Source organism: Juglans regia, chromosome 7, assembly GCF_001411555.2.
Source record: "Juglans regia cultivar Chandler chromosome 7, Walnut 2.0, whole genome shotgun sequence".
Taxonomy (NCBI): domain Eukaryota; kingdom Viridiplantae; phylum Streptophyta; class Magnoliopsida; order Fagales; family Juglandaceae; genus Juglans; species Juglans regia.
The window spans coordinates 50,572,549-50,580,980 of NC_049907.1; positions in this window are offsets into that span (position 1 = coordinate 50,572,549).

The window sequence follows — 8,432 nt, forward strand, 5'->3', positions numbered from 1 at the left end:
ATATTTTGGGGCAATGGCTGAACGGGTGAGGTTGCAATGTGGGTGTACTATATATAATTGCTTAGAGGGTGGCTGCAGGTAAGATGTTTGACAAAAAGACGCAGAGAATCATTAATGAGTAAGAAAGGGCAAAAAAATGGATGACAGTCACTTCGGGAAAATAACATGTATCATGTTCGAAGGTGAAATATGCATGAGCAAGAATGCTCTAATACCATATAATATTTGACAATGCCATGGAAATTATAATCCAAGTCAAACTCTATCGGATATTCCCAATTGAACCGTTGCTTATAGATGTAATCATCCCATGCTTCTCCATCACGTTTGAAGGCGATAGATATAGAGATATCAGACAATCGCTAATAGCGGGCCTCAACATTATTGGGCTTATAAATGCAAGGGCCCAAAACTTATGGGTGCGCCCATTAGTTTCTGGGCTGCATTTATGGACAGCACCATTTACCATTTAAAATCCGACCCACCGAGATAGTCTTTAACCAATTAATCTTCAATTAAAACATTTTGAACCCCCGAAAAAGGACAATAAATAAACTCCAATAATAAATTGACAAAAGTATAATTTTTTTTTCTTGCTAATTTGACCATAGGTTAGCAAAAATATTAACAATATAGTCTCCATTAATGGGCACAAAATCTCGATCTCTTTTATAATAAAAAAGATACTGATAAATTGCATTGTAGAGGATTATATATCCTGTAGCTGCATATATATAATGTTTGAGTCCATTTCGGTTAGGATATCAACTAGAAAAACATAAGGAGTTAATATTATTGATTTTTAAAAATGATGATATTGGAAATTAAATATAAACATGATCGATCTCCAATAATTCTAGACGATCGATCTCCCTGATCTCTCTAGCTAGCTAGCTATAGCTGCTATTATATATACTGGAAATTAAGCACTTGCTGCTCACATGCATGGAGGTATGATGTTCTCTTCTCATCTTAATTATGAATTTCAGTCTGCATCTAAAGAATAAAGAAATTGTGACTTAATATAATAATCTATTTAATTCTGTAATCGATTTTGTATAGATCAGGACGGTTTGGACAACCGGTATGGGTCGGTTTGCTGATAACGAACATGACAGAATTTTGCACGGACAATCCCAGGGAATATTAAAATTGTAATGGTGACTAATTTATAATAAGAAAAAGGCAGTTAGTAGCATGTGAACTAATAGGTACTTTATTGAAGACCAACTATTACCTGACTCCAAGCCTGCTGACTCAAGAGACTCAAGACTTGCTCAAATGGTCCCTATTATGTAGGATAGGATATGGTAATCCTGTAAATCAAGTATTTGAATTTTAAATGTTATATTCGTCTCATGTAAATCAAGTATTTAAATTTTGAATACTTGATAAATAGCTTAACGATAGCAGTGAGTTAAGTGTTCTATTTTTACCAGTGATGTATATAAACTCATCGATATATACGTTTAAAGTGTGGAAAACACTTCAGTACAATCTCTATCTCATTATTCTACATGGTATCATATTTAGCCAACTGACATACGTCCTTCCATGTTCTCTCTTTCCTCAACTATGTCAGACTACTCCTCTGTTGTTGCCTCTTTTATCACCCCACCAGCTATTACTGTCACTAAACTTTCCCGTGACAATTACCATGTCTGGAAAGCTCAACTTATTCCTTTCTTCCGTGGTCAAGGTCTCTTCGAATATCTTGATGGAACCACCACAACCCCTCTTAAATACGTTGATTTCACCAACCCTGAATCTCATGTCGTCTTTGTTGTCCCGAATCCTCTTTATGAAAACTGGCTTCGACAAGATGTCATTATCCTTGTTGTTCTCTTCTCTACCATTACTGAAACCATCTTGATTCAGGTTGTCTCTCACACTACCTCTGCTAGTGTCTGCCAAGCACTTAAAACATCATTCTCCTCTCAGTCACAAGCTCATGTAATACAGTTATGCACTGATCTTGCAAATGCTCGCAAGGGTGCTCTTTCTGCTACTGACTATTTTATGTAGATTAAATGTTCTACTGATGAACTCGCTGTTGCAGGGCACTCACTTGCATGTGATGAGATCGTTACATACCTTCTTGTGACTACGACCCCTTTGTGACTACAATTTCTGCTCGCAAAGATCCTGTTACCCTGGAGGAAGTTTACTTTCTTCTCCTCACTACAGAGTCCCACATGTCTCATAATACTCAACCACTTCCACAGGCCTGTGTCAATGTTGCCACCCGACAAACTTCCCACAAGTATTCACGTGGTCGTGGTGGCCATTGCGGCAGAGGGACCGGTTTCCATGGCGGCTCTTAGCAACCTATTCCTTCTGGACACAGCCAATCCACCCGTGATGCTATTATCTGTCAAGTCTGGCCACACCGCAAAAAAAAATATTTTCACAGGTTTGATATAACATATGCTGCCAACTCTGATCAGCGCAATCCACTAGCCTTGGTAGCCTCAAGCTCTTCACAATCTGAATCTAATAGGGACCCTGACACTAGCGCCACCCATCATCTCACCAACGACATAGCTAGCCTCAATCTACGGAGTGAAGGTTATGATGGTCCTGATCAAATTCATGTTGGAAATGGTGCAAGTTTGCAAATCTCCAAAATCAGCTCTTCTTCCATTTGTACTTCTGTTAAACCACTAATTTTAAATCAAGTTTTACTTGTTCCTGAAATTCAAAAAAATCTAATTTCCGTCCAATAATTCTACAAACACAATAACGTTTATTTTGAGTTTCACCATGATTTTTTTTAATGTTAAGGATTACTTGGGGAGACTCCTTCATCGAGGGCTGTTTAGAGATTGAATCTAGTCATTCTCTAGTTCTGCGGCCTCTCTTCATCCTCGGTGTTTTTGTACCATTAGTGCTCCCTACCAGTTATGGCATCAACATCTTGGTCATGCTTCTACTCCTGTCGTCGAACAAGCCGAATCTGATTTTTTTTCTTTCTCCTTCCAATAAACACCCTCCGGTGTGCTCAGATTGCCAACGTGCCAAGAGTTGCTCCCTACCATTTCGATCACGTCATTCTTCTTCAAAATTTCCATTTGATTTAGTTTATGGTGATGTGTGGGGGCCGACATCTATTCTTTCAAACTCTGGTTGCCGCTATTATGTTTCTTTTTTAGATGATTGCATGAAATTTTTGTGGCTCTTTCCACGCAAATTAAAATTTGATGTTGAGTCTATTTTTCTTTAGTTTCAATCCTTTGTTGAATGCCTTTTTTAGTGTAAAATAAAAATGTTTCAATCCGACTGGGCGGTGAATTTCACAAGTTAACAACTCATTTCTAAAACACTGGTATTCAACATCGAATCGCATGTCTCCATACTCATTAACAAATGAGTGCAATTGAACGGCGACATAAACAAATTGTTGAGGTTGGTTTATCACTTCTTTCTCATTCGAATCTACCCCAACAATTTTGGGAGGATGCCTTTGTTACAGCCGTTTATTTGATAAATCGGCTCCCTACGCCTATCTTACAAAATAAATCACCTTACCAAATTGTTTATCGCACTAAACCCGACTATCATTTTCTTAAAGTTCTTGGATGTGCATGCTGGCCTTACCTTCATCCCTTTAATAAACACAAAATCGATTTCCGCTCAAAAACATGAATTTTCATAGGTTACAGTCTCAATCACCATGGTTATAAGTGTCTTGATCTCACAAGTGGGAAAATATTTGTCTCTTGTCACGTAATTTTTGATGAAAAATCCTTCTCGTATACACAACAACCCTCAATCGAGTCCACTCCCATGTCCAATATAGTAGTTCTGTCCACTTCCATCACACCTCTCTCTTCTACGTCCTCTATTTTACCATCTGCAGGTACCTTGCAAACTTCATCGCAGCCTACAACAATTTATGCAGCACCATCAATTTCCGATCCTCCACATGATGAGGCTCTTCCTCTCCCACAAAATGCATGTCAGCAAGTATCCCATGAGACTACAACTGATGTCCAACCAAGCTCCACTAATACGCATGCCATGACTACTAGATCCAAAAATAATATTTGGAAGCCTAAGCACGTACAAGATGGCAGTATCGTGCACCCTCTTCCTAGAGCTCTACTTGCTGCCATTACAGAAGATAACAGTGAACCTTCTTGCTACACAGAAGCCGCAAAACACAGTCATTGGCGTGCTGCAATGAACCTGGAATTTGATGCTTTACTTAAAAATCAAACTTGGGACTTAGTTCCCCCCAATCCGCATGCTAATGTCCTGGGCTGTAGGTGGAGCTTTAAGATCAAACGACGTGCCAATGGAGCTATTGAGCTCTATAAAGTGCGACTAGTGGCCATGGGCTATCATCAACAACACGATATTGATTTTCATGAAACTTACAGCCCTGTGATTAAGCCTGCAACTGTTCGACTTGTTCTCTCCATTGCAGTATCTAGATGTTGGTGTCTTCGCCAAATCGATATCCAAAATGCTTTTCTACCGGTTCACTGCAATAAGAGGTTTTCATGGTTCAACCTCTAGGATTTCAACATCCGCAATATCCTCATCACCTCCGCCGACATAAACGATCTTTGTATCGACTGCGTCAAGCTCCAAGACAGTGGTTTTCATGACTAACCAATGCTCTGCTACAGCTTGGGTTTGTTGACAATAAGGCTAACTCCTCATTATTTATCTATCACTCTAAGTCTCAAATAATATTTTTCCTCATCTACGTAGATGATATCATCATCACTGGATCCGATACTCAACTAATCAACAACTTGATCACTATTTTACAACAAGAATTCGCAGTTAAAGATCTGGGGCAGCTATCTCTTTTTTTTTGGGCGTCAAGGATTTACATTCTACTGATGGCCTATACTTACCCCAACGCAAGTATATAGTTGAGCTCTTCAAACGGTCCAAATTGGATAAATGCAAACCATGTGTCACTCCTATATCTACCACCTCGCATATCTCAGTTAATGATGAAGGTGATTTTGAAGACCCGTTTTTATATAGGAGTATAGTTGGAGGATTACAATATTTAAGTTTCACGCGACCTGATATCGCTTACTTAGTTCATCGGGTAAGCAAGTTTATGCATAACCCAAAAATGTCTCATTCGCAGACAGTGAAGAGAATTCTTAGATTTTTGAAGCACACGGTTTCACAAGGCCTTTTTATTTCACTTCACATCTCACTTGGATTTCAGGTATTTTCGCATGCTGACTGGGTAGGTGACTGTGATGATCAACGATCTGTAGGAGCTTACTGCATATTTCATGGCCAAAATTTAGTGTCTTGGAGATGAAAGCAGTAGAGTACAGTGGCCCGAAATAGTACTAAGGCAGAGTACAAATCACTTGCAAATGTTGTTGCTGAACTACTATGGCTGCAATCCCTCACGTTTGAACTTGGTATTCATACGAAGAATCTGCCAGTGTAGTGGTGCGACAACATCGGGGCAACCTATTTAAGTGACAATCCTATGTTCCATGCATGAACAAAGCACATCGAAATAGATTTTCACTTCGTTCGTGATCTTGTCGCCAACAACAAGCTTTTAGTTCTGTTCATCAACAGCCGAGACCAGCTCGCTGACCTCCTCACCAAACCACTACCAGCTTCTCGTCTCAAACGGTTAAACTTCAATCTCGATGTTCGAGATCTTCCCCTGCGATTGAGGGGGAGTAGCGAAGACCAGCTATTACCAGACTCCAAACCTGCAAACTCAAAAGACTCAAGACTTGCTGAAAGGGTCCCTATTTCGAAGGAGTATGATATAGTGATCCTGTAAATCAAGTATTTGAATTTTAAATATTATAGTCATCTGATGTAAATCAAGTATTTGAATTTTGAATACTTGATAAATAGCCTAATAGCCTAACGACAATAGTGAGTTAGGTGTTCTGTTTTTACTAGTGATGTATATAGACTCATCGATGTATACGTTCAAAGTGTGGAAAACACTTCAGTACAATCTCTATCTCATTAGTCTACATACTTTAAGCCTGATAATGAGTTAATATTATAACAAGATCAGTTTATTGTTCATGAACCCATTATTTCAATAGAAGTTGCCTTCAATCGGCAGTTGCAACAAACTTTATGCATTCATATTGTCATGTGCGTCGCATCTGATGTTATCGAATCAAATATATCTATATATATATATTGCTACCTCTTCCAGTAAACATGGCGTGCTTTATGGAAGCTGCTCTGCCTTTTGCAATTCTGATCAATTTTTTATAGAAAGAGTCTCGACATTTTTTTTAATAATTTGAACTTTAATTTACTCTATGCATCATAACAGCAGTCTAGGCATTTTAGCTAGCCAAAACTCATTACAAGAAAACTGCTTATTTGCGACCAGTTAATTCCTGTAAAATGACTATTTGCAATTAAAATTGATTGCGAATAATCTTTTAATTGCAATAAATTAGTCACAAAAATCTATTTTTCTTGTAGTGATGAGCAGTATATCATTAGCTTTGGAACTTTCAACTTTTAGTTCACGGGAATTCATGAAGTTTCTGTGATGAGAATACTACTAAGTACTGACTCATGTATAAGCTCTAGTGAAGCACAAAGGAAAAGTGATGAGCCAGTATAATATCACTAGTGCTTGAACTATATGATGATTAATTTGAGCTCAAATGAAATTGAGCAACTAATTATTCGCTCGTAGAAGAAGACTGCAAATGTTCATGCATGCATGGAAACGATCATTAACATCATGAAGATTGGTCAAGCGCTCATGAAATCAGTAAAAACCCGGCCTCAACTAAGAGAAGACCATGATTCCTTGGTTGAAATCGGGAATTATGAATATATATATATATATATTTATATAATGTCTCTCGATTCCATGTTTTGACAACAAAATGCAGGATATTGGGTTTTTATCGATTATTCCATAATCTTTGTTAGAGACAGCCTGAGAAAGACACAAATTAAATGTCCTAATTTAATTATTGGTCTTTCGTTCGACCAAGAAATCAAATAATGATCAGACCTAGAAGCAAATGGGTAGCAAGATCCAGACATCTCCGGTAATTACTTGTCGCTCCAAATATATATATATATATATATAATAAGCAAAGATATGGATAAGAAAATTGATATATCTCCTGTCCTGCTTAACGGCACTCTCTAGATCTCTCAAGAAGAACCATTTTGAGGTTGACTTGTTTTTGCAGGGTTGTTGGCACATGAACTCTAACTACTACTTGGTTTATAAACAACACCCCTAGTTTGAAATTAAGTTCAGAACGAAACATCGCTCACATGCGGGCATGTGATAGTTTCACCCTCAAAGAATGGTGAAATTGACCAGTCATTATGGTTGAAAGTTGCAATGTAATTGTAGATATCTAACGAGTGGACCTATGCATATGCCAGGGCAGCACAATAATTAAGAGACTGATTGACTGAAGTATATATAGTAGTACTGCTACAATTAAGTTGCATTCAGGCTATCTGACAAAGCAGTAATTTTCTAATTAATTTTTCTTTTCCCTTTTCGTAAGCAGACAAACAGGTTGTTGTAACACTCGGATCAGTAAGTTCAAGCATCAAGATCACCCGGAGTTCTAGATTTTCGTGGTTATTGAGAAATGTTTTTGGAAGGGGTAAGGAAAAACTCCATTAAAAGCCCCATACGACATAAAGGGGAACAACACAAGAGCAAAGCAAAATGAAAGCCATTCAAAACGTTGTCGTGTTATGAAAATAAATCTTCCTTAACAACACACACACACACACATATATATAGAGGACAACAGCATAAGGTAATTTGTTAATTGGTGAACTAATTTTAAAGAAGAGAAGAGCCACATCTCTACACCTGCATTAAGAGCAATGTTTGCGGTCCCAAACTCTGCATTAGAAAGTCCAAGAAACGTAAAGGGGCGACGACCAAGTAGGACAAAATGTCTTAATAAGATATCAAAGCATGATTAAGCATAATTAAAAGACAAATGCGTAACCACTCCCATGATCCCATGATCAAGTTCTTCGATCTGCAACATGCAGTTTTACTTCGAAAGGAAAAACAAAACAAATAAAGATACCATAGAATTCAATGTAGGAAAGGAAGATGAACATTTTTAGAGCAAATGTTCCCTATCCCAAGAACACGGAGGCTGAAAAGGTGAATGTGCCTCATTTTGCGTTTGTGTTCTATATCCCATAATCCAAACGGAAAAAAGTCAATGATTGATTGCGCCATGATTGAATTCGAATCTAGTTAATGGAGGGTTGATTTCGTAATACTTAATTAATAGTATAGACTCTGAATAACTGAGAGACTAGATAGTTATATATATATACATACATAGTATGTATGTATATGAGAAAAGCTTCAAACCGGATTTGGTGTGAAATGTTTTTTTATACCCTTCAATAAAAAAAGGACGCATAAGTGGTCTACGTTGATTAGGGGTGTA